The sequence below is a fragment of the Mycteria americana genome, chromosome 7 (genome assembly GCF_035582795.1).
Source record: "Mycteria americana isolate JAX WOST 10 ecotype Jacksonville Zoo and Gardens chromosome 7, USCA_MyAme_1.0, whole genome shotgun sequence".
Lineage (NCBI taxonomy): Eukaryota > Metazoa > Chordata > Aves > Ciconiiformes > Ciconiidae > Mycteria > Mycteria americana.
The window spans coordinates 28,031,942-28,058,610 of record NC_134371.1 but is presented as its reverse complement, the minus strand read 5'-3'; the positions used below and the strand labels follow the sequence as shown (position 1 = coordinate 28,058,610).

The 26,669-nt window shown below is 38.8% G+C and overlaps 1 protein-coding gene across 2 annotated transcripts in view; it reads right to left on the bottom strand.

Moving 5' to 3' along the window:
• STAG1 (STAG1 cohesin complex component) overlaps positions 1-26,669 on the bottom strand; it is a 202,655-nt gene that overhangs the window by 159,131 nt on the left and 16,855 nt on the right. The window lies entirely within an intron of this gene.

The following is a 26,669-nucleotide window of genomic DNA, read 5'->3' as shown; positions in this document are numbered from 1 at the left end:
AGATAATATTCCTGATAACATTCCCTTTAATGGAACTACACCTATTCAAATTAGACAAACTGGCTCACAGTTTTATGTGACTGAATTTTAGAAGAGTAGTCATAAGCTGTGCAACTCTCCAACCAAAGTTGTAAGTTTAAACAATAAACTAGACTGTATCTGTGGTACCACTACACCCACTAGTAAAAATCTCTCTATCCAAAAGACTAATCAAGGAGTTGACTAATGACAGCAGAGATGACTTTACCACTAAATAATGGCACAATGTGACAGATGCACTAATCTCTGATGTAATAAAACATAGAACTGCCATCCCATTCTTCCAGAAAATGCAAGTTCTGGAAAAACTAAAATGATTTGTTTCATTCTCCCCTTTTACAGATCTTGGGGTAATATAAATAGCTGCATAGAGCACTGCAGTTGAGGAATGGTAGTGAATACCAAGGACTTAACTGCATGTTTTGTACGCTTGGGATATTTTAAATCTCTTTTATTTAAATTTTTAATTTCTTCTCAATGAGCAGTTTTTTCTGTGCTCTAGTAGCTTTGCACAAGACAGCAGGAAAATCAAGCCAGAAAGAGGTAACGTGACTAGCACCACAGTATCTACATAAAACTGCATCAGTGTAAGCAAAACAATACAACACGTAAAGTATTGTTTTCCATCCTACTATATGCCCATCAGTATTTATTTACCAAAACCATAACTGTACAGCATGAACAGACTTTTTGGCCTGTGGTTATTACAGTTCCAATTAGACTCACGGATGCATCCAACTAGTTCTTCCAGTACTTACTACTTCATGCTACCAACAGTTTTACTTACAGTGCCTCATCACCAAATTTAAATTTTTCCTATATACTACCATCTCACTGGCCATTTTTTCTGCTGTATCATTAAAAAGCCACCTTGTTGCAAAGCTAATGTTCACAAAAGAGAAGTTTGTTTGAAATGAAAGTTACCACTCTAGCATTAACAGTTTTAAGGGGGTCATTTTCCACACCAGTACACCAGTTTGGTGTGAAAGCTCTCCAGTTTCACTATAAGACACAAGCACTCTGAGTTCTTCAAGAACAAAAATGTTACATTGATATGCTATTTGTGCTATTTCCATAACTTGTTTCCATAACAATGTTTCTGCATTAGAGACACTATGTTTTACAGGATGCAATTACTCTTAACGGGGGAATGACATGCCCGTTCAACAACATCAAGCAACCATTTCAGGTACTTGTAAGAATTTATTATAAACAAACACAGCATCAGACTGAATTAGGTTTTGAGTTGATTTCCTACAGGAATTAAAAAAGGGAATGTTCAGATCTCTGAAACAGACATGATCACTACAATCGGAACAACATGCGCTCTGGTGGTCACAAAATACTAATATTTAGGTATAGGGTAAGAAGAATATTTAATGAAATCCTAAAATAGAAGAAGAAAGGGTTTGATTAAGCTTCTGCAAATATTTTTTCCTCCTGCCATGACAATAAGATGTACACATTTTTGTAATACCTTCCCTTTGTTTAGAAAGTATATTTTTTTTGTACACACACACGTGCACTCACACACACACTCTTGTGTACGCTAACTAGACCTCAAAGGAAACCTGTTCATCTTGGATCTTCAGATTATCTAACTCTAGCAGGATACCGGGCATCAACCTTACTTTTCGTAAGAGCTTTCAAAAGAAGTTCAAGAAACTTGATGCGTGTTTCATGTGAGATATTTTCTACAGATGTTTAAGGCATCCTGTACAACTGTTATGTGAAATTTCTTTTTGTAATTTTCTTTTTTAACCTAGTTATCACTCTTCACAACTGTTGTGCTATGCATGCCTGGATATAGTAACCAGCAGTATACAACTGCTCTAGGGAAGTGCTTTCACATGTAAGGAAAAGTATACTTGCTCAGAGATAACTTACTCAAAAAGAAAAATCCTGGCCTAAAAGAAAGTATGGAGTGAAGGCTATAAAGAGCCAGAAGGAGAAGAGGGGAGCTCTGTTTCATTCAGAAGCAACTGAAGAACCAAGGAAGCTGGACTCACAGTCTTGACACAGTGTAATGGCAGACAACCTGACACATAGGGAACTGCAAGGTCCTGTGGTAGTTTCTCAAAGTCCCTATGCTAAACAGGAAACTGCAAAACAGCGCTGGAAAAAAAATCCATCTGTATGTGGTTAGGCCCAGACTGGACCATCTAGAAGATGACAAAGTTGCCCTTCTACTGTCTTGTGTTAATAAAGGCACTTAACAAGGGTTAGGCTGAAGAGTGCTAAAATACAAGAACTGTCCATGCTGATGAGCTGGAAAACGAACAGCTCGGGAGGCAGAAGTCCAAAAAGAAAAGGCACAATCCTGCCCATTTTGTGGGACTGACCAGAAGTGGATCTTACATTGCATGGAATAATGCCTCCCTGTTACACAATCCAAGTCATCTGTATCCCTCACATGCATCCAGTACAGCCCTGCTGGTTATTATGCTCTGGGTGCTAGCTCTTTCTTCCTCAACCCAGACACTCAGCTGAAGTTAGGAAACCTTTAACAGTCTTGGGATAACTGCCTTGCAACTTCCATCAACAGTAACATTCCTCTAAGCTCAAAGAAACACCACCACTTGCTTCCAAAATTCAGTCTTAAATTATCATCCATGCTGCTTAGGCTTGGTTTGGAAATAAAATGTCACTATAGTGACTAATGAAAAGCTTTATGTGCTTGGAACAGAGTTCTCAATTTAGTCATGCAATTAAGTTTGACAACTGTGGAAAAATCATTGATCCTTATGGACTACACAAATGTGAACCTTCACATTTTTTCTGGTTTTAATAAAAGAAACACCTGTTTCTTAAAGATGATGTTCTTACAAACAAGAAAATTGAACTCTCCTCCTTTCTGTCCTATTCAGCCTGAGAATTAAGGCATTGATAAAAAAATCCTGAAAGCTTGAGACAGATTCCCATTTTGTCACCTTTCTCCTGGGGAAGAGAAGAGCGGGGGGAGGAACACTTCGTACTTTGACATTTTGGGTTATTTAAATGATAATAAACACAATATAGCTGAACAAGTCCTTTAATTTGTGGTCAACTGCTTCTATTTCAGGAGTTTAAAAAAATCTGATGTTTTCATTCAATCCCAATTTTAATGTCCTTCGCATGTTCACAGCTTTTTAAACCTGGACATCTGTATTTTAAGATGACAAATTTATGCTGGCACAGTTAAAAATTACCTATAGAAGAACATAAAGCAGGCAGTAGAAGACTATTCAGTTGAAACATACAATGGGAAAACAAGTAAATGTTTCTTTTTTGCTTCTATTTTTTTAACCATGCACAATAACAAGGGTAGACATAATGACCATTATATAAAACTGCTTCCTAAAAAAAAAAAAAAGCCTTTTCTATTATGTTGTCAGTTTTATAATTTTTCTTCAATAAGTATCTCATAATCAGCTTAGCTTTAAGAAAGGCTCTACAATTTTACAATAAATCTGATACATGCATTCCATCAATATTTTCTGTAGTTTCCATTAACATATAGCTATCTATGTTTTTTGCAGCCTTTAGATTGTTTATTTGCCCCTCTGGTGCTGAAGCAATCTACCCATTTTAGCCAAACAACAGACAAACAAATTAAAAGATTGACATGAACCCTGAAACCTGACAGAGTTGTGCCAAGCAACTATCTGGTAGCAACAACCAAATCAAGTTCAACTAACTTTATTATAAACTATGTTATACTACATATAAACCTACATGTTACAAAGCTGAAACTGAAACTTAAAACAAACAAACAAACAAACAAACAAACAAAAAAAAAAACAACCACCCAACTACTAAGTTTAGCAATAAGAGTTACATCATTATTAATTCCATTGCCTGGAAGATATGCAAAATAAAAGATAACTGGTATTTGACGGACTCCGATTCAAAATCCCTTCCTTGTTGACCAAGTGACCTTGTCCCATCCAAGTGCAAAATACATTCAAACAATAGCTCACACTAATGGAGCAATACCTTCTACTACTAAATCAGTAATGCCTGTACACCATAACTTCATTTTCCATTTAAAATTACTTTGCTTTCTCCCTCAGTGCTCCCTGTTATATCTTTTCTTGTGAGTTGAAAATTGATAAAGCAGTACACTTCTCCATCCCCTTAAGGCCCAAAGGAAATTTGAGAACTCCAAATGCACTGCCTGTGCAGGCAAGAAGCTATAATACACGATGGTGTGGTGTGCCATGCCATTGCACAGCACCATAAAACAAGACATGTAAAACTCAAGTTTTTTGTATTCAGTTGAGAGACAAGATTTGTCCCCTCAATATTCTTGCCCAACAACAGTGTTTGACAGCTAGGAAAAGGCCTGCATCAGCAACAAGCGACAATTCTGTTAGAAGGCAGCACGTTGCACACCAAGGCAGAGCTCCAAAAGCCTTGATCAACAAGGTGAGAGAGAAACGAGGATCTCGCAGCCAGGCAGATAAATTCTAGCCCTTTACTGCTACATCCAACCCCACACATGGCCTTGGGCACACCACTTAAATCCTTCCGGCTCAGCTATCCCATCTGCAAAGTGAAAATAATATTTAGAAAGTGTAAGTTCTAAATCCTGCAGAACTAAAAAAATAGTCATCAGGAACTAACCCTGTAACAAATTTACCAAATGGTGTGATGTGTTCTTCATCACTCAGGGGTTTTTGTTTGCTTTGGATTACATATTTGTATAAGCATAAGCTTTATTTCTGCTACAGGTTTGGAACTTGAAACAAATTAATTCGTGTTGACTCTGCAGCCTCTTGAACTAAAACCTAAATAAACCACCTCTTCCAGCTCAGATTTTGAGAATACATAGCATCATTTAAGGCCAAACAAGACATAATGCTTATTTAGCCTATCTTTAAGATAATTTCATTGAAGTTCTACAAAAAATGTAAATTTCACATTATCACATTTTAGTAAGTATTTAAGCCAAGATTGAAAGGCCAAGTGATAGAAAAATTAACACTACGCAGTAGCAAGTTCCTTCAATACTTAAAAGTACATATACATAGCAAGCTCTGCCGATATGTGGTCTGCAATATTCTTAATCCAGTCTAACCATGATAGAAGGAGGTATTATTAGGAACAACTAGGCTAGTGCAGCATGGCGATGCTTCGTTTCCTACATCCTTCAGAAGTTCACTGGACATAGTCCACATCCCTCTCCCAAATGTGTGTGTCTGCTGTTACTGTTATTCATTTAATACCCAGTAGGACCTGCAGTTCACAACCTGCAAAAGCATGTCAACAACAAAAGCAAAAAACTGGGAGAGCTGGTTGATACACCAGATGCTTGTGCTGCCATTCGGAGGTACCTGGACAGGGTGGAGCAATGGACAAACAGGAATCGCATGAAGATCAGTAAAGGGAACCTCACAGTCCTGCACCTGGGGGGGGGGGGGAACAGCCCCATGCACACATTTGGGACCGACCATCTGGAAAGCAGCTTTTCCAAAAAAGATGCAAGGATCCTGGTGGACTACAACTTGAACACGAGCCAGCAATGCGTCCTTGCTGCAAAGGCCAACAGCATCTCCTGGGCTGCTTTAGGTAGAGCACTGCCAGCACATTGAGGGAGGTGACCCTTCCCTTCTACTCAGAGCTGAGAAGACATATTTGGAGCGCTGTGTCCAGTGCTGGGCTCCTCAGTACAAGAGAGACACAGACATATTTTGTTTTGCAGTAAAGGGACAATTTTGAACAGCATGGCATATGGTCTGGCTAGGGGTCTTTCAGAACGATGGAGTTATCAGAACAGAAAGCTGAGGATGGGCAATTGGTTTTTCCTCAGAAAATGTCAATAAGAAAAAAATACATAAAATGAAAAAAGGGAAGCGAGCTCAGAGACAATGGGTATAATACAAGAAAAACGTGAGGCCAAGAACAAAGCAAGACTGTACACAAAATTAAAGCATTTAGTAGATGTCCACTATCATTGACTAAAGTTTCTTTTTTTCCCCCCATTCTTTAAAGGTATTTCCAGATGTGTTACATATACACGTGGGAACAAGAATTATCTCGTGGCAAGCCCTAGCTGTCCATTTAATGCTGCCTTCAATTTCAGTTGTCTCCTCAGTTGCACTCTACAGTTGCACCAACATGTAGAACTGACTCTACAGGCAAAACAGCTGTTGCTGCTTCCTCTCACCAAACACTTTTAGCCTAGAAAGGTCCTGCCCAGTCAGCCAGAAAAATAATCTGAAGTCTCACTTTCTAGTGTGCAATATTATTCTCTGCTCTTCACAATTACGAATGCAAGACCTCACACCGAAAGGTTACGCAAATCACTTCTTGCAGAGCTGGGAATAAAATTCTTAAACGACAAAAACCTCCAAGCATTAAGTCATACTATCACATTTCTATACTTAGTTTTCAGTCTCTAAAAATGTGTGAGCTGCCAAAAACAATCAGTTTTTCTGTATCTTCTGCTACTCTTTTCAGAAGGCAGCAGCTAAGTCCTGTACTGTGCATGTCTGTGCCGAGGCACTGACACTAAGATTACAGAGGAAAGCTGATACAATCTTTTAACCATGGTTATAACAGTGTAGTTGATTCAAATGTCACACATCACTCAGGCAATTTTGTTTGATCATCTCCAGTGTTTACTTCAATAGTTTAACTATATTCTCATATAGTGCTTTCTTATAATGCCTAGGATAGCTAATACTAAAGATATTAATCAAATGCTTTGTGGCAAACGATTGCCTGTAGATACAGCTTGCTCAAGAACAGTAATTTCATCCTTTTCAATTTGTAATTTTTTTTTAAATAAAAATAAATTTGATGGACTGACCATATGAAAACAAGCTTGCTTTCCCTTTGTTATTCTTACAGGCTCTTCAGACATAACTGCTCCTCACTCTGCAGACACCCAGTGAGACACTTGACCTGATTTTCTGCAGCACTGAGCATTCACGACTGTGACTGAGATCACTGGGGGCTACAGGCATTCTGTCACTCATAAGGCAAATAATTATGGTCTGATTGCACAAGACTAAGAGTAAGGCACTGAGTTCTAATGCTAGCCTAGTATCTGGATGATTAAGGTCTAAATTAACAACTTGCTCCTTGCGATTTGTCCATTACAATAACATCAGCTATCTACCATCCTACCTATCTACCTGCTTCATAAAATACACATAATAAAAAGGGCTCTAGAAAGTTAGGTTCTACTGTCCTCAAATTGTGAGCATGAATAGATGGATCCTTGAAGTCTTCTGCTTCTCTGCACTTGTACTTCTAAGACTCAGAAGGAGTCTTGAGAGGATAAACTCACTCATCTTTTTAAGATGATGCAAGAGCATTAAGAGTCACAAAAAAGCCCATAGGACAAATTTAAAGTCGAGAGAGGTTTTGCCTATCATAGAAACTGTGGAGTCATCCTCCCAAACAAAAGACTGAGCAATCAATGAAAACTTGCAAAAGATTGAATGATAGTATGGATAGCATAAGTGTTCACCATACCTTAGGATAAGGTTTTAAAAGACAGCTGAGTTATCAAGACATGAAATGCTTCCCCCCCAAAAAGGGCCATCCTGTTCAGCTGATTTCTTAGTAGGCCAATTCAGCCCACTAAAATGGCATAAAACTTTTCAGGGTTTTGCACAGTGGCCAAGCCAGGGCTCCAGGAGGCTCAGAAACACCTGTGCACAGAAAAGCAACAGGAGAGTACAGCTGGACACAGACAAGGCTGAAGGAGGATGACTTCTTTTTCATTACATAAAAACTGCTGCAAAGGCAATGGAGAGAGAGAATAAACTCTTTCTCAGAGTGAGAAAAGGACAAGTAATGGGTTTAAACTGCAGCAAGGACAATTCAGGTAAAACACTGAGAAAAACGTGACAATGACTAGTGAAGCACTCTAATAGTTTGCTCAAGAAAATGTGGATTATCCGCCACTGAAGATTTTTTTCTTTTCCCAAAGAGATGGGTCATACTTGTCAGGTACAACAAACATAGCAAAGTTCGTGGAAAAAGCTTATTCCCCGGAGACTGAAACAGCTGGAAAAAAAAACACAGACAAGGCTTTGGGAACACAGCCTGCTTGGGGTCTGAAAACATCGCGTTACTGTAACTGCGCCTGCTGGAGGGGAAAGGGTGAGAACTAGATGAACTCCTGATATCCCTTCTTACCCCTCCATTTCTTCTAATGTTTCTGTGACTTTACCCTCAATCAAATCCATGTGTGACAATAATTAAAATTAAATCCAGTGATTAAATTCACACTCAAGCACTTCAGTGAGTGACTGCTTATTCCTGCAAAATAATCCACATCTAGAGGAAGGCAGGAATCCCTGGTGTAGTCAAACACACTTAAACCATCACACAGGCTTTGGATTTTCATCGCTGTACAGCACAAAGCACAATGGGCCAAGAATGTAGACAGTCTACAGGCACACCAGAAGCAGTGTTAATAGATTTTTATGCTACCTCAGAAGAGTGTTTACTCATCTGTAATTTTTCTCTGCAGTGGACATCTGGTGTTCTATTATTCATTGCATCTGGAAAATTGCCAACAATAAAACCAATTTTCACAAAAAGAAGCAAAGCCTGACATGCAGAACACTGGAATAAAGGAAAAAAACTCTCAGAATGGTTCACGTTTTTGTTCTTTGGGCGTTTGTTTCTTTGTTTTGTCTTTTCTTTTTTCCTCATATGGGACTCTGATGAGAAAAGCCAAGAGGAACTGCAGAACATTTTGTCCAGATTATCAAAGAAAACATGCATTTTGAAGTTGCATATAAATTAAAAACTCTGGGAAGTGACTAATTCTGGTACTCATATGATCTTTATGGAGATGTGCACAAAGGCTCAAGGAAAATAAGGTCACTAAAATAACTTCTCTAAGTTCACACAGCTGCTAACAGAAAGAATATTTAATGGTTAATACAGAGAGACTCTTGCATGTATCAAGTAGAAGTAAATGCAGGACCACTCTAAAGTACAATTTTCTACCAATTTCCCAATAGGCACCTTTATTACCCTACCCTCAAAAGAACACGAAGGTTCTTCAAAAGAAGAAGGTAGCGTTGAAGGACTATGTTAAAGCATTCCCACCACTGAAATGTGCTCATTCAGAAAACCACATGCCTTGGACTCCAAGCTTCGAGAAGCAGCTCCACCAATTCCCTAGTTGCTAGACCTGTCAGGATCCTTGTCCTTACAAAGATGTCACAATCCAAGTCCCTCAAACAGCAAAGATTTCTGGACATTATCTAGGTGTGACTGAGGTATTTAAAGCCTCTACTCAGTATTCATCCTTATTCCAGGGATAACCCTTACAAAGCTTTAGGCCAAGTGAGTCTTTCAATGCTACCAGTCCAGAAACTGAAGGATTCTGGAGTACCAGTTTTTCCCAGTCCAGGGACTCCAGCAATGCTCATATGACAAAACCCTATGGATTCCTGTACTACTGCCTCTCTATTAACAGGTTGGAGATTCAGCTTAACCCTCAGCCTGATGTAGCTAATTGGCATTGGTTTTACTAAGGTTCCTTTTTCACTCAAATACAATCTTTTTCTGTGCACAAGGGTATGTGGATTTTTTAAAAATTATTAAATCCCTTGTGTTTTGAGCCCCTTAGAAGAGAGGTTGCATTTAATAAAGGGATTAGCAAATACCCAATAGGCATTACAGTAAGTACCATAATGCTATCTTTCTGCAGTGAGGCAGTCTAAATACCCTTGCTTTTAGTAACTGTTTTTAACTTGTGCTATCATTAAGTGGACAGGGATTCCACTGATGCTTTTCATTTAAGCAGGAATAAATTTCAACGAGAATCATAAGAAAGCTGTTTTTCTTCAACTGTTAACGATTTTCAGCCCAAATAATGCTGTAAATTATTTAAAAAAAAAAAAAAATCACATTTTCCTTAGCATAAAAGGGACTTCTCAAAAGAGCTCATAGTAGCACAGACCTTTTGACTCTTGATTCTTGACACTCTGCTGGAGTATTGACAGAATATAGTCGTGTACCATACCATGGAGAGGGAGTGATTTCCATACCCTTCTTCTACCCATTAGCCAGAGTACGTAAAGTACAAATACCTTTTAAGTTCCTAAAAAGAGTTTGTTAAAACTGAACAAGAGCCAAAAAAAGTAGCAGAGGTAGAGCAGAAAAGATGAAGTTAGCCAATGAAGTCATTAAATAGAAATATATATATATTAATTACAGAATCAAACCTTACCTCCCAACCCCAACAATTTCCTGAGAAAACCCAACCCCACATCAAACCAGACACCCTTCACCTACGTCTTGCACCACTACAATCCCTCTTCTGAAATAATCCACAACTGCAGCCTTTCAGGGAAAAACTACCCAAGCCTTAAATCCCACCATGTCCTAGATACCGAAGAAAGAGCTATAGTAATCTGTTGTGGTTTAACCCAGCAGGCAGCTGTTTAGCTGCCGTTCACTCACTCCCCGGCAGTGGGATGGGGGAGAGAATTGGAAAAAAGGTAAAACTCATGGGTTGAGATAAAGACAATTTAATAGGACAGAAAAGGAAGGGAAAATAATAGTAATGATAAAAGAATATACAAAACAAGTGATGCACAATGCAACTCCGCACCACCCTCTGACTGACACCCAGCCAGTTTCCAAGCAGCGGCAACACCCCCCCAGCCAACTCCCCCCAGTTTTTTTGTTCAGCATCATGTCATATGGTATGGAATATCCCTTTGGCCAGCTGGGGTCAGCTGTCCTGGCTGTGTCCCCTCCCAGCTTCTTGTGCCCCTCCAGCCTCCTCGCTGGCAGGGCAGTATGAGAAGCTGAAAAGTCCTTGACTTAGTGTAAGCACAGCTCAGCAACAACTAAAACATCAGTGTGTTATCAACATTATTCTCATCCTAAATCCAAAACACAGCACTACACCAGCTACCAGAAGAAAGTTAACTCTATCCCAGCTGAAACCAGGACATAATCCCAAACCCTGACAATCAGCAAAACAAGCTGGCAATTCTGACTTGATTCCTCTTCACCTTAAAACTTGTTTCAAGTTCTCTTCCCAATAAACTAAGCAAACCTATTCTGCTACTCTAGGAACTTTTTTATATGCTCCCCAAGGCCGACAAGCCTGGTAGGTCTTTAACCCAAGCACAATAGACAGAACAAAAAACATCAGAACGCATTAAAGAATTTCTCTCTTTACTACTCAGTGAGCCAGTTATCTTCAAGACAAACTAAACTGCATCTATAAACTACACAATTTAAATCATCTCTCCATCAAAGCCATCAATGCTACTGCAAATGTATTAAGTCAGATCACCAGTTTCTCATTTTGTGATACCATATTTTGCCTTAATAACTTACAAGAACAGTAACTCCAGAACCCATATGCTGCTAAATACCTTCAATCCATCCTAACCCGCCTCAGTCTAAAGGCACTGGAACAGACCCATAGATATGCTGAAATCCTCACGGGCTTACTTAAGGAAAGAGATTCTAAAGATATAACCAAGCCTATTCTTTTTCTAAAACTTACAGATGACATCTATTTTGTAGTCTGAAAACTCATACTCTTTCAAAGTCATCTAATGTGTCATACCGAGCAAACACTTTTCTATCAAACTGTTCCCAGAGCCTACACTGGTATCTGTTTCCTGAACACCAGACCAACATACCTACTGTCACAAAGCCAACAACAATGTGAAATTCAAACAAGCCATAACATCTAGGCAGTGTATCAAGAACCACAGCATGTGCTGTGAGGGCACTCATCATTGTGCTCCTTCACTGATCTAAAGAGAACTTTCCGCAAAGACACCGCTACACAAAAATATATCTACATTTTGAACGAGCTGAATAAACATTGCTAAAATGTACTCCAATAGCCACTGCCACTGCCTGCATGTCCTCGATTATTGCAAATGGCACAGCCTATGACTTAGGTCAGTTATACAGTTAAAACCTCTACTGGAATAGCATACCTTAAAACACTTTCCTCTCATTCTCCAATCTTAAAACAACCTGACCACCACAATAAACTTGTGAGGAGAAGCACATTTTTCCAGTGGACACATGTAACCATGTTGGAGTTAAAAATAAAAAGCCTTGCAACATGTTTCCCCAGTGACCATAAATGCCTCATACTGCAACCAAAATTCAAACCTAAATCCACAGCTCCCAGACTAACATAATTCACCAAAGCCCCAAGATGACTTCCCCACAACTACACAGGTGAAAAGCAGCAGGACAAGCAGCAAACACCCAGAAATAACGATTTGCCAGCAGAACACTTCACAGAAAAAAAACCCCAAAACTTTCCACTTCTAAGTTCTCACTCCTGATCCTAAAAACTTAGGAAAACACATGGCTGGAAATTAAAAATTCCCCTTTGAGTCAATTATTTTAAATTATTGTGAAAGTGGTTTTAGTTTCCTCTGTCCCTAAGTTATGATGCCTCCATATTCCATGGCCAAGATAACTTATCTCTCTGCCCCACAGGAAATACTGATTTTAATATCCTCCCCCCACTGCAGCAGAGCGCACAGCAATTAATTGCTTTCCACCTGTACTGAGCTTGAGGATTGTGATTTTATTTCAGGCTAAAGATGTTTGATCCAGAAGCTTGTCTACTTTTTCACAGTAATGTCAACTGACCTAAAAATAAATACATTACCTGTATCTACAAGCCTCTCCTGATGTAGATTCTGACATAAGGAGAAAAAAGGAATCTAAGGACTGAAGAAATTACAGATAAGCTAAACGGGGTTGGCTACCCACCAGCGTTCCCTAATGACCTCCCTGACACACCAGTCACAAGAAATCAATGAAATGATAAGAAGAAATAGGAGACAAGTTATTATCAAGTACTATGTAAAATTGGAAATAGCTCTGCAATAGTCCAAAATGCAAATATCACTAGGGAAAAGACAAATTAGTACCTGGGAACAAGATTTATTTTAGCTTAGTAAATAATCCTGAAGAAAAGCTTTTATCATTCAGTGCTGAAATGAGTTTTGGTTCATCAACAACCCTAGGAAGAATCAGTAGGGGGTGAAAATGTCTATTCTTTGCTGTTTAAAAATGTCTTGCACACCACAATAAATCCATTAAAAGGGAAACTTTCTTGGGAAAAAATGCTTGGGAAAAAAAAAAAACCTCTTTCATTGCTTGTTCATTGCTTCAGATACACGAATGATGACTACAGATGGAAGAAGATAATCGCACTGCGTGAAACCAGTTGAGAGCCCAGTTCCAAACTGGACAAACTGAAAAACCAGACAAGCATTATCTGAAACACAAGGAGGAGAGGCAAGAATGGAGAAGGCAATGTGCAAGCTGGACAAGAAGCTGATTCAGCTGCATTTCGCAAGGACTTCACATCCAACCAGGCTGTTTGCCCTCCATCTCTTGACAGTTTTTTAACACATTGCCAAATGCAAACAGATGTGACAGAAGGACAGGTACCTCAAAAGATTATTTTTTAAAATAAGCACTGGCTGAGCCTAGTGCTCCTGTGAGGGCGGAGGCAGGGGCCAAGATCAGCGGAGCTACTATTTGTCCTGTTTATCAGGCACACAGCTCAGAGCCAGTCGCCCACGTGCCCTGCTCTGCCCAACCCAGGGAAGGCGCTGAGGTGCATGATACTGCAATAGAGGTGCTACACACAGGGTGGGGAGCCTTCAAGGACATGGGTAAACTAGCGGATTTACGTAACAAGACTACCAAACCAAGCTTCACTAACTCCACTGACCATACAACAACTTATTTCTCACCTTCTTCCTCTTTGCCCTTTGAGATTGTTTTTCCTCTCGACTCAATACAAACACATTTATTTGAAGACATGACGACAACACAAACTGTAAAGCTATCACCAATTTACTTGGATACCCAGACTGTAAGTCACAAACACCAATGCTTTTTTTTTAAACTGTATTTTGCATTGCTTACAGAAATATGGGGACACCTTTTTTATTTCTGAACAGTTACTTAGACAAGCAGATGACAAAAACTGGAAATAGTGTGACTGTGTCTGAGCAAGCATCATTCATTTTCATGCGACTGTTCTGTAAGCTTTAAAGCCTAGTCAAAAGTGCTTTCTCCCAGTAACGCTGACAGCAGTCCTTCCTCCTAGACAAGGAATAATTTTTGATCTCAGAGATATTTACCAAAACAGTTCATTGGACTAATGCAGCTGTTGGGCTTAATGAAATAGCTTAGATAATGTTTTAGCCAAAATGGACCATGAAAAAGAGACAGAAGAAAGAAGAGATCTTGTCTCACTTGGAAAGGTTGCCATCAGATGAAAGCTGCTCCATGATGCTGGTAATGAAGCCATCAAGATTTCCAGTATGAACTGGCAGAATGCTTTATTTTTCTAATGATACCCAAACAGAGAGGAAACCTTGTGGTACTGCAAAGCTAAAACATGGGCTTTTCCAGCAACCCAAACAGTAACCCTTTCCCCTCCTGGGGGGGTGGGGGGCGGGGGAAGGCAACCAAACCTCCTCCCCGCCCTAAAGATAGTTAACCTCAACTGTGAGCTGAGAAAGGAAATGGAGGATTAACTACCAATAGACTAGAAATACAGAGTAGCTGCAGTGAGATGCCTCACAGAAAACAGGCTAACAGATGAAATCAGGAATCTATCTAAAGGAGCTGTGCTGCACAACCTAGCATCTCCGAGGGACCCAACAACAGGAACAACTTGGAATCCTGAGGCTATCCTGATACAATCAAAACTTGTTTAAAAATGTGTTGGGGGTTTAGGGGTATCTGGCTGGTTTCAGAGTCTGTGGAGCTCTGATCAGGGGAAGAGAAGAGTGGCAAAATTAAGGTCAGTGTTCAGAGCATGTATCATGCTATCTTCAACAACTGGAACAGAAAAACACTTGCTACTCACAGAATTCTCTGCTTAGTTACAGTGATGGTCTGTAACAGGCCTGCTAATATCAACCTGCTGCTTAGATATACACAGCCTTACAAATCTTTTCCTGGTGAATGAAAAACTAAGAAAAAAGGAAAAATTAATGAATCAGAGAAGAAAAAAACCTCTTGCCTAGATGAGAAGAGAATTGCCTTATCACTACCATGAAATACAAGACACTGAAAATAGAAAAAAGCACAGTTCTGTAAGCACTGCTGGTAAAACTGAGTGAAACTTAGCAGAAGCTCCGGAAGACAGAAACTGCCATCACCAGAAGCTGAGGCTCTCCAGTGAGAGGGGAAATTCCAGCAGCTGATCCACACAAGAGGTTATTTTCCCCTGTAAGACTTCTTGGCTTTTGTTTTTGCAGAGAAGGGATAAGACCATACAATTTTAAATGTTGCAGAATTTGCAGACACTTTCTTCTGCACTTCGGAAAGATAGGAAGAGGATTTTCAGTGTCTTTTACAGTTACATAAAATGAAAATACATACAGTAACTGGTATTTGAAACTGTCAGGCTGTAAGAGCAAAAGTGGGAATATTTTGAAGCATTTCTTTAAACAGATTCTCAACTCCCATGAAGTAAGAACAAATTCTAACTGAAAACTGTAACCCCAGGAGTTAAACAAGGGAACATTTCCTCTAGGAACAATTCTTACAGAAAATACAAAGATACAAGCTTCCATTTTTCTTGAACCTGGTCCTACCTCCATCTCCCTACAAATTATTCATATAAATCTAAACATTAATCTATAAACATTGCCTTCACCCTTGAGGCAAAGTTAGAGCAAGCTTTTCCAGAGTATACAGTATATACGAGTACATTTAATAAAGCATTCAACAATCATTTAAATACTAAAAAAATGTCAAGGAAGTTTTTTTTTCCAGGGGTTAAATCAACACTTAGCACTTTCACAAATCCAGTTCTCAAAACACGGAGAATATGACTAGATATAACAGACTAGATATAAGGAAGAATTTTTTACAATTTTTTACAACACTGTAACAGGTTGCCCAGAGAGGTGGTAGATGCCCCATCCCTGGAAAAATTCAAGGTCAGGCTGGCTGGGGCTCTGAGCAACCTGATCTAGGTGAAGATGTCCCTGCTCACTGCATGGGGGTTGGACTAGATGACCTTTAAAGGTCCCTTCCAACCCAAACCAGTCTATGATTCTATGACTACATATCGGGGGGGGGGGAACCAAATCCAACATGGAATAGGGATTTTCTTTTTCAGTAGAGTCTAGGGATGAGGTTTCATACAATGATTGAACCAATCTGATGGGTTGCTGTTGTCAAAAACACAATCCCTGTTCTTTCCTCCTACTCCTGGCCACATGGTCCCGCACCTTCCTTTATGGTAGCTTTGATACTGGTCTGGCTCTCAGCAAACCAGTGAATGGAGAGACAAGAGACATTGGAAAAAAAGAAAAGGCAGCAAGCGGCTCAAGTCCTACTGCCCTCCCTCCACTCCTTACCATGATCTCTCACTTCTCCCATCCAGACAGCAGAACAATTCTACCATATTGATTCAACTGCAAATGCAGCATGGCTTGTTCATTTCTTTTGGAGAAAAAGAGAGTCAACACAAAACAAAGTTCATATTATTAGACTTTTTTTCTTAAACAACACTATAATTTGAGAAAAATCTAGTGGATTACAGTATCATAAAACACTTGCTACATTTGGCATTATTTTCATTTATCATAATCTAGAATGTGTTACCTTAAATCATTAATTTTCTAATATCTTAAGGCAGTGTTAATTCAAGACTGAAAATGATGGCCTGGCCATAGGTTGATCACTCTAAAAGAGGTATATGAATGCTCTCTAATTAGAACAGTATAATGCTATTAAAAAAAGAAGAGACTATTAGAGAACTATTATCAGAGAAGAATACAAATGTAAAGAATTTGGGAGAGTCCTCTGTACCGTACTTTTAATTAAGTTTCAGGGCACACTAAAACTGTAAGTCAGTGAGAAAGAGCATCTTCAGCCCCTCTGAAAATCCCAATCACTCCCATCCGTGTACGCTGACTGGAACTGCAGCTACCATGGCTCCTCTCTCCTGTAGCTGTACTGGCATGTGGCTTTCTGCGCATTTACGCAATTCAGGAAATCATTTAGCAATTTTTAAAATTGTTTTCAAGTTGTTTGTATCTGGATCAGCTCCCTGAACTGGCTCACCCCTTGTTCACATGAGCACAGGACTAGTGCTAGGGAAGGGACAGGAGCAGCCAGGGGAGAATGGGACCACGAGATTTACATTGGCCTAAATTGCTATGGGAATGCATAGTACCTTGCTGAAAGATCTTACAAATGAGGAAAAAGCAGCAATTTCTCAAAATTTTCACTTCCAGCATATAATACAAATGTACTTTGCCTTTAAAGATAGACCTTCATGCTCAATAAATACAACACATTGCTTTCAGATCAACTGAATATGTATTCCTTTCCTAACCAAACTCTAAAGATGTCAAAGGAAAAGCAGAATGAGACTAAGGCAATTTGGATTTTTTTTATAATCTTTGCATAAATAGAAAGAAAACAGATAATTATAGCAGCCGATAGCCAGTTTCTTGCCAATACATGCAATATCCTAAGTAAGCATTTTCTCCACAAAATTATCTTACCCTGTTTTTGAGGGGAGAGGACAGGGAGGGGGGAAGGGCTACCTTCTTTCTTACTCTTACATTTCTCATTTTTCTATCAGTATTAGTCTGCATTAACAGCCAAATCATACACACACACACAACACTGCCAATGACCTACTAGAAAGTTGCTATAGCAACGACTGCTTTCAGAAATACATGTTGTGCATTTTAAGTGCCATCATAGTGTAACTCATCTGTCAATTAATAACCATGGCTCAGAGTAACACATCACATACACCAAAAAAATTAAAAAATAAACATTGTGGCTTTATGTCTACAAAAGGAAATATCTGGAAACCCACTGCAGGCTTAGACTCACTACGAATAAAAGAAAAAGATCACATATTTAGCACCAAGAGGTAACTCTTGTATTTCTATTTAAGTACACAAAATTCATGAAGTATGAAAAAAACTTCACCACAATCTTGAAGGGGGAAATCACTCATAGGTGTCACTAAATGTCTAATTTAAGCAAGTCCATGCTACTTGTAAAATCACCTATAGGAGCACATAGAAAACAATTTAATTTAGGTTTCTCATATTTGTTTTGGGTAAAATCCCTGTAATAAGAAACACCACCACTGTATTTTAAAATAAGTTGAGTAAACCAAAAATTGAGCATACAGTTTCAATCTCACTAGATTTCGTGAAATCACCTGGTCAAGTTTTTTCTAATTAGCAATCATACTACATGAATCACACTGTCTCTTTCTCCACACCTAGATAACTACCAATTTTTGGTTGGTGTACTTGGTGATAACTATTATACACAAAGCATAACCATAGTAAAGGAGTACACATCTAAAATGCCAATTAGTTATTCTCAGAAAGAAAACTTCAGGAAAATTCAACTATCACAATTAAAAAACTTGACAGCAGTGTAGTACTACCAACAGTAGCTTATTTAGTATTGTTTCCTCTCAAAACCCTGCCTTAGACCAGCAGGTTATTTTCATGAAAGTGCATGTACTAAATGCCAATTTTTTGCCTCAGCTATGACACATGTCCTGTTCATGGACTGTCCTGTCTGACCTTTGAAAGGTAAGTGCATTTTAAAGGGGAAAATATTCTCTCTCTGTAAAACGTAAAGGGTAATCAGGGAGTTTTGCAAAGACTCTGGATTATCAAGTGCCGCCTCTGTCAATGATACAGAAAGAAACACTGCAGTGGTTTCTCAGCTCCAATGTGACCTTGAAAAGTGTTTCAATTTCCTTTCTCACATCCTCTAAGTCCAGTTCAAATAATTGTCTCACATGGCAAAGATTAAAAACACTTTCCTGTTATATTTTCTGCTTCAGGATAAACATGAAACTCTCACAGTACCCAGTCTTTGAACACATACTAGTATTGATGCTAGCTGAAATCCTTCTGGAAGACACTATGGATATCGGAATAGAAAGTACGTCGGGCTGGTTGCATGTATGCAACTATTTCTATAGGGACTTTCCACTTGCCCCGGATTTAACAGGGAGGATCTTCTAAAAACTGAATCACAACCAATCCTTTTAGATTGCATAAAAAGGACTGCCTTTGAAAGTTTGATCCTTATATATATATATTTTTTTTTTTTTTAATTATAAGATTGCTGTGCGAGAGAGAGATATCTCCAGGCTCATCAAGGTAGCGAGGCCCAGAGGCAGAAGGGGTACAAGGGCATTTCTCTCTGACTGCCATCTGGCAGTCAGTCTGTACGAACAAAGCAGGCAAGAGCACAAATAACCAATGTTTCATTTCTAGTTATAGACAATCTAACACTTTGAAGAACAGCAAGAAAAGCATTGCCTTAAAAAGCCAGTTTTCACATCAAGGTGGCAGAAAATTTTTTTCTGCTGCCTGTGGACAGCTGGCAGCAGTCACGAGGCAAAGGACTAATTAAACAATATTGTTTAAATATGACAATCAAGTTTCCCTTAACCGTTTCAGTGAGATACCTGTAAACACAACTCTCAAAGTTTTGTAACAAGAATTTTAAACTGTAATTAACTTTTTTTTTTTAAAATCCAGAATTTAGCTGATCACAGTTTCATTAATCAAACCTTTAACCTTGAAAGTTATTTAAAAAGTGATGCCCATTCCTGTTTTGTTTTGGGTTTTGTTTTTGGTTTTTTGTTTGTTTGTTTGTTTTAAACACCAGTATAAATACACCTACAATAATAAAAACACCACACTGGGCAGAATAAAGACCTGTGAAGACCAGTATTTTGACTGAGGCCAAAAGCCTGAAGAGCAGGGCACTAGACAACTGCATTCATGTAGCCATACTCCTCCAGAACACACTCAAAATCCAGATCTTCCTGATTGCTCACATTTACATACATTAGATACTTTTCATTCCCTAATATTTACCTTGTATGCTTTTTTTTTCTTATTCAAAAATGTAGTCATATCCCACCTGCCCTCTAAGAACAAACAAGTTATCTTTCATTACCATCTACATTCAGTACCATAGCTGCTGCCATTTGCTTTCCAAATCTACCTCTCCCCTCTGGATTTTTTCTTTTATTCAGTACAAAATCCCCACTTGCCTTCTTGACATCCCCCCTGTGATCTCCAGGCATCAGCTGCAGTTCACGGAGAAGACTGAGCCCTTAGCAGTCTGAACACCAGGACGATCCCCAGCTCTCTACCTGCACAGCCAGAAGAGAGCCGGTTTTTCTGCTTCTCCTTCGCATCTTCAGGAAGGCTAATTTCTCCCCACAGTCCCAATGCGAGAACCCCAATCACGTAGATCTTGAGTGGCGCAGTTTCCTCTCCTTTGCTTTCAATGACCATGACTCAAGGACTGCAGATTCAGCCAGAAGTGACACCTCCTGCCAGGAACCAACTTCCCTCCCGTCCCTTTTCTTCCACTGACCCCAAATAAAGGTCTCGTCCTGCCCCATCTCCTCCCTCGTTCTTGAGTCTGTGCCCCCACTTACATTCCTGTCACCAAGTTCAGGTCTACCAGCAAAATCACCTTTGAATGCTTGCTTCTCTACTTCGGTCTCAGATACTTCATATATTTTGCCAGGACTCTTCTTCTAAGTAGGAAATATTTCCAGTTGAAAAATTATATATTCACAATTTTAGAATATATTCCTGCAAAAGTTAACCGCTGCTACAATGCAGACTATGCTGACAAGAGGACGAACTTTGGAAAATGAGGGAAGAAGGATGGAGGAGAAATTGGATACATCTTTCAGCAGTAGCCTGCATTCACTTTTGAATAAGTATACTGTTTAACTGCATTCTTTCTTACTTTCCATAAAACCCTCCAGAATTAATTTGCTGACCCCAAACATGTAAGTCCAAGGACTTCTTGGGTTCTTTTTACCCCAAACGAGTCTCTACATTTTATCCTGTACTCTGCTTCTGTCTTACTATTCAAAGGAGATACAGTGCTAGTGTTCACATAAACAAGATGTTTTACAAAATCCCACTGTTTCCCTTCTATATAAATTTGCCATTATAATTAAACATTTGAACTGTGATGCTTATCACTGAAAATTCATGTGGTCTTTTGGCTCCCATTTTTCTTCAGATGGAAGTCAAAAGGCCACATTAATACCAGCTTTGCTACCAGGATCCCACGAACATAATCATTTCTTACTAAATTAATACATTACCACTAACATGAAAAATTGATTGTTTAAATGAATCCTACATGGCTTTTTTCCAATAACCTATTCATCATATAGATAATTCTCACAGTGTCATTCTTAAAAGGTACTAGTAATAAGGCTGTGGGACTCACCAGGCTTTCCTTTTGAGGACTGGGTTTTCTAACATTAAACCATGTAAGGTTATATTTATTAGCAATCTAGCAATAATTCCCCATTGTCATTGGCACTGTGTAAAACTCAGTTGGTCCTTTAGAGGACAGGTGACAAATTTGACCTGAAACCTCAAACAAGCTGAATTTTTCCCCAGTAAATGGATCACTGCTCCCTGTTCCCAACATTGCCAAATTTCAAAGAGTAATTCTTAAAACAAATAAAGTCCTTCTTAAATTAAAGGTAAAATATTACTCCATACAATTTTACACAATATGCATAAAGTAGAATAAAACTTTACTTCCTCTTACACTGATCAACATGCATTACCATCCTGCAACCACTTGCTGCCCAAGCGTGACAGGTTGAGTGCATCAACCCCTTTTCCCTAGGGAACTATAGTAACAACTAGTAAAAAAAAGACTGAACAGGGAAACCATCTCCTCACCCAGACAACAAGAAAATCTCATCTAACAGTACTTTGCTCTTGCACATGGATTTCTCTCTGTCAAGGCAATAAGTGGATTATGTGGCTTTGGAACAGTTAAGCACAATCCCACTTTAAAAAAAATGAATTTGCAAGAACGCATCATGAGCCATCAAGTGAGATCCCAAATCTGACCAACTGCTTCATAGGGATTTCTGAGGAAGTGCTGTGCATTTTTCTGTTCCTTCTGCTGTCTTTCCTGAGAATGCAATTGCTCTGTTTTAAACCATATTGAAGATTTTCTTCTAGAATAAGAACATTATTTCTGTTTTCAGGAATCACAAACTCAAAAATCTTTGCTGCCATCCTGATACACTGATAAAAGAGCTCTCTTTTTAGCATTTGTCCAACTGAGACTGCTGTACACTTACGCTTTCCTCGTGTTTGTCTTTTCCAGCAGTTTCATGAGCTGTGGAAATAATGAAGCTGGGTTCTCAATGGATTACTGTACTATAACTCTGTGTGGATCCTCTAACATGTAACAACAATTTAAATTCTGCTGCTGCTTTTGTTTAGAAGAGTATGTGTATGTAGGAGAGGGATGGGAAAGGGAAATTATATTAACAGAGTAACTTTAGCCAGTTACCTACCTTCACAAAAACTGCAGAAATTTGTCTTTTGGACACCCCCACCCCCTCCAAATGTGATTGAAATTGGTCACGGTGTTCAAAAGAGACATGCAGCAACTCGATAAAATTTCTAATGCATTTAAATAACATGTCATGTCATACTGTAGAAAAGTCTGAACCCTGCCCCATTTAAAAACAAGACAAAAAATTAACAATACAAAAGCATTCCAAACTTCTGTTCCTTGTCCCCCTCCTGCGTCAGGATTCCCAACCCCTCCTCTGCCCCTCACTGCACAACCGACTGTCCTGGCAGGGACAGGAGTGACTGAAACACTTGCAAAGCCGCATTGCCTTAGAAAACCAAACTAAAAATCATGACTCTTCAAAAGGTGGCATCAAACTGCTCGCACGGATATAAATTATGTAGACCAAGAAAAGCCAAGAAATCCCCAGAAAACAGTTGTTAAAATTCTTGGGTTTCTATCCAAACAGCATATATTTGCCGAAAATCTTTAAGCTCCTTTGCTACCTTAAAAGCATTTGGACTACACACAGATAATTAAATGCGCACTGAAGAACTATTTCATAAGGACTGATGTCTCTATTTCCATACTAATACATGTTCCTTACTTCAAAGGCTTGTTTCAAAAATCTCCCAGAATTCAAGGCCATTCTATTTAAAAAAAAAACCAAACAAAAACAAAAAAACCCCCACCTATTTCAAGTATCCCAGAGCTTTAGTAGCACAGGATTTAATGGTCATCATTTTGCCCTTCTGAGTTGTTAGCCTTTTTATTTATTTATTTTTAGTGGAGGGAGGAAGGGCTCAAAAATTAGGGAAAGGAGGTGGTACCAACAATTGTTTCCAGTTGACAAGCATTTTTTGCTTGTAAGCACACCATCTTGGAACCTCAAGAAAAGTTACAGTATGTTATTAGCTTATAGGTTCTGAAACAGAGTATATAACTCTTCAAAAGGTTTAAATCTAAGAAACATTTCACTATCTCAGTTGATAAAAATTCAAAATACATTTAATGAAACTAAAACACCTACTGTAAACATAGCTAAACCCATGAAAATGTTTGGGGAGATTTTTTTTCCCCCTAAGTGCAATTTCCTAGGTAATGTCTAGCCCCACAAAACTAGGCTCCCTGAAAGGGAAACAATTAGGAGTGAAAAAATCTCAATGAGAAAACAGTGTATGAAACATTATCATGTGAATGAGTACCTTCTAATAAAGGAATAAATAATGAAGTTACTATCTGATAAATGCAGTTGTTCCTCTCAAAGAGGAACAGAGTTTAACCCAACTCTGTTCATTTTCCAATACTTGTGAGACCACTTCCTTTACAAGTAAGTGCCTGGACTTTCCACAAGAAAAGCATGGCTCAACTTCACAGGTTTACACAGACTCCCACTGCCCAGGCCAACATCAAGACTATAGCAAAGCTGCATACGCAGAGAACATCTACGCCTGTTACACTTCATCCACACTGTCATAATCAGATTTTGACTTTAAGTCATCTTCCAAGTTGATCATCTGTAAACAGGACATTTATTTAAACAGCAAAATAATTCTAAAACTGACCGATAAGTGGCTTTTAAGAAACCATAACCTAATCTCAGAGAAAAGGAAGTTATTAATGATTTCTCTAATAGTATGAAAAGCAGTGGTATGAACAGACAACATCAATGAATGCAGATAGCTTAATAAGTGACTATAAGGGTACAGGATGAGAGGCAGCTTCGTGGTCCAGGACAAGCTGGTTTTGTCTCCTGAATTAACTAAGAGCATAATCACTTCCAGAGAATAATTTCTGGAAGTTTCATTTCTTTCTCACTTTCTATCTAAATCTGAGTCTATCCTGCAAAACTATGAAGTACTGTATTGATTACAGTCCTGCTAAGGGAAACGCTAAAAAGCACATTAATGTGGTGCTAAAAAGGAGTGCTCTAGGAGCACTGGCGCTATTTTACGGAGAATTTACTTGACTGGTCAAATATCCATTCACTTGTACAGCTATATGTAACAAGAAAAAGCACTTTCAATTTAATTTGAGGAAAAGCCAACTGAATTAATAGCTTTATTTTTCAGAAATACTTCTTGAGGAAGATGTAGTAAGTATAAAACTTCAGAGTAACTGAGAGATAATTAAAACATTTTCAGTATTATTCGTTCCGTGACACACAAGACATTAATTCTCCTACTTTGGGTTTCCAAAAGTGAATGGACGTGCTCAAATTCCATTTAGGGAAGACACTTTACCTTATCAGTGAGCTAGAACAGCTCAGAATTTGATACAAATCTTCAAGTATTTGTCATTCTTGGAAAAAGGTAATGGTGGTCAGTAGTAGTCAATGAGGCTAATACAACAATCACTCATCAATAAGCACAGTTCATAAGTGAGCCTTTGCATGTTCCCCTACCTCAAAGGGCCTTAGTCTTAACCTTCAAACCTGCTCGCAGGCTCACCCACGTAAGTCTCTACTGCAGTGGCCCAAACTATGAATGGCAAAAGCATGCGCTACAGAAAGAATACTGATACTTCAGCAGAAAGGGGCAGACCCTGGCAACAAGTGGAGAAATCCTGATTATCACCGGTGGAAAGCAGTTAGGAAAAGACGCTCATGGCAAACTGAAAGGCCCCATTCTATTTATTGAATCCAACTCCCCATCACACAAAAGATGAACAATTACCTTACTGCAAGGAGAGAGGGTGGATAGCTCAAAAACACAGGTATGTAAACATTTTTGGAGAAGTACCTTTCCAGGTGACAAGATGTAACTCAATTCAGAATAACCCACTACAGGTTCTGGTGAGCTTTTGAAGAAATTTGTGAAACTACAGAACTTCATGCCAAAGAGCTTTCTTCTGTTTCCCAGTAGCTGCTTGGCTACCGTTTGACATCATCCAAAGGTCTGCAGGTTGATGGGGTGTTAGCTTGGATCTTCTCCTACTGCTCGATTCAGCAGTTCTAGCACCAAAAGGGACATCCAGAGCCAGCTGCCAGAAACACAGAGCTCCTCTTCGTTCTCTTCAGGGAGTTGCCATTATCTAAGCAGTAGTAGCCTGACAGCTATAGCAAGGATAGCTTGAAAACAGGATGCCAAAAAACTTTCACCAGCTAAAAATGAGGAAGCTGCTCAATTAGGCAGAAAAGTATAGCTTTTATTTCAACCATGATCTCAGAAGCTCTAAAATGGAAAAATCTCAGAAAATACAGAGCAGACAAAAAATTCAGAATGTAGTTTCTAATCTCCTATCAACTGAAATATAAAATTAGATAAACATGCAAAGGGCCATCTTCTCCACCTTTAGCAAGGACACAGGAATATCCCAAATTATACTGTGTATGAGAAGAGGATAGTCTAGTTTCAAGTTTCTTAGTAATTTAACTAAATCCAATAGAGAGACGATAAGAATTTAAAAGCAGATTTTCCTTTTACACTTTCCCTTGTGAGCTGTGGCAGGGTTTTTCTTTGCTCAATTTTAATGAATTTTATATATCAAAATAGCATCCTTAATTACTGCTTAGAGCTTTTATAAACTTTCAATATTCAAATTTTATTGCAACCATTTTAATAACCTTAATTAGCTCATTCATATTTTTTATGCTAAATACTCTAAATTACTGAGTACTCTACCACTGCCATTGTAATACTAAGACAGCTTTTTAATATTATAGATGTGACAGGTTCTCCCATTTAATGTGGTTGAGCTCACCTCTCTACTTCATTGTACAGTTCATGCTCAATACAGTCCAAATTGCTAGTGGCTCTTTTCATCATTAATTACATATTTCCAGTCCAACACTACTCTAATCGATTCTCCGCCCATGACTGGCAGGAAAGATAAGAGCAATCTCACCTCTTATTCTTTAACTCAGCCTGGCCTGCTCTACTGTTATTTCCATATTCTCCTGCCTCTGTCATACCTTGCCTTATAAATAACGTTTTTCAATAAGGATATGATGCTTTAACATGCATTTGTAAAATCCCTAGCAAAACATGTTATCAATCTAACCAAAGCCTCCAGACCCTTCCAAAGCAGAACATACGTGCTAGAATTGCCAACTGGCCTTCCCATACCTGGTTGGAAGAGGCAACAAAAGAGAAACGTGTGCTTCAAAAGCAATTCTAGAGCAATTTCCATCACCGATTTTTACATTTCTTTATCAAAAGTGTTCATAAGTCTGGTCTTAATACTGCAAGGAGAGAAAATGGAACAGACTACCTCTTTAAACTAGTCCCTTTAGGCTTACTGCTCTTTTCCAGGAACACTGGAAATTACTTGTG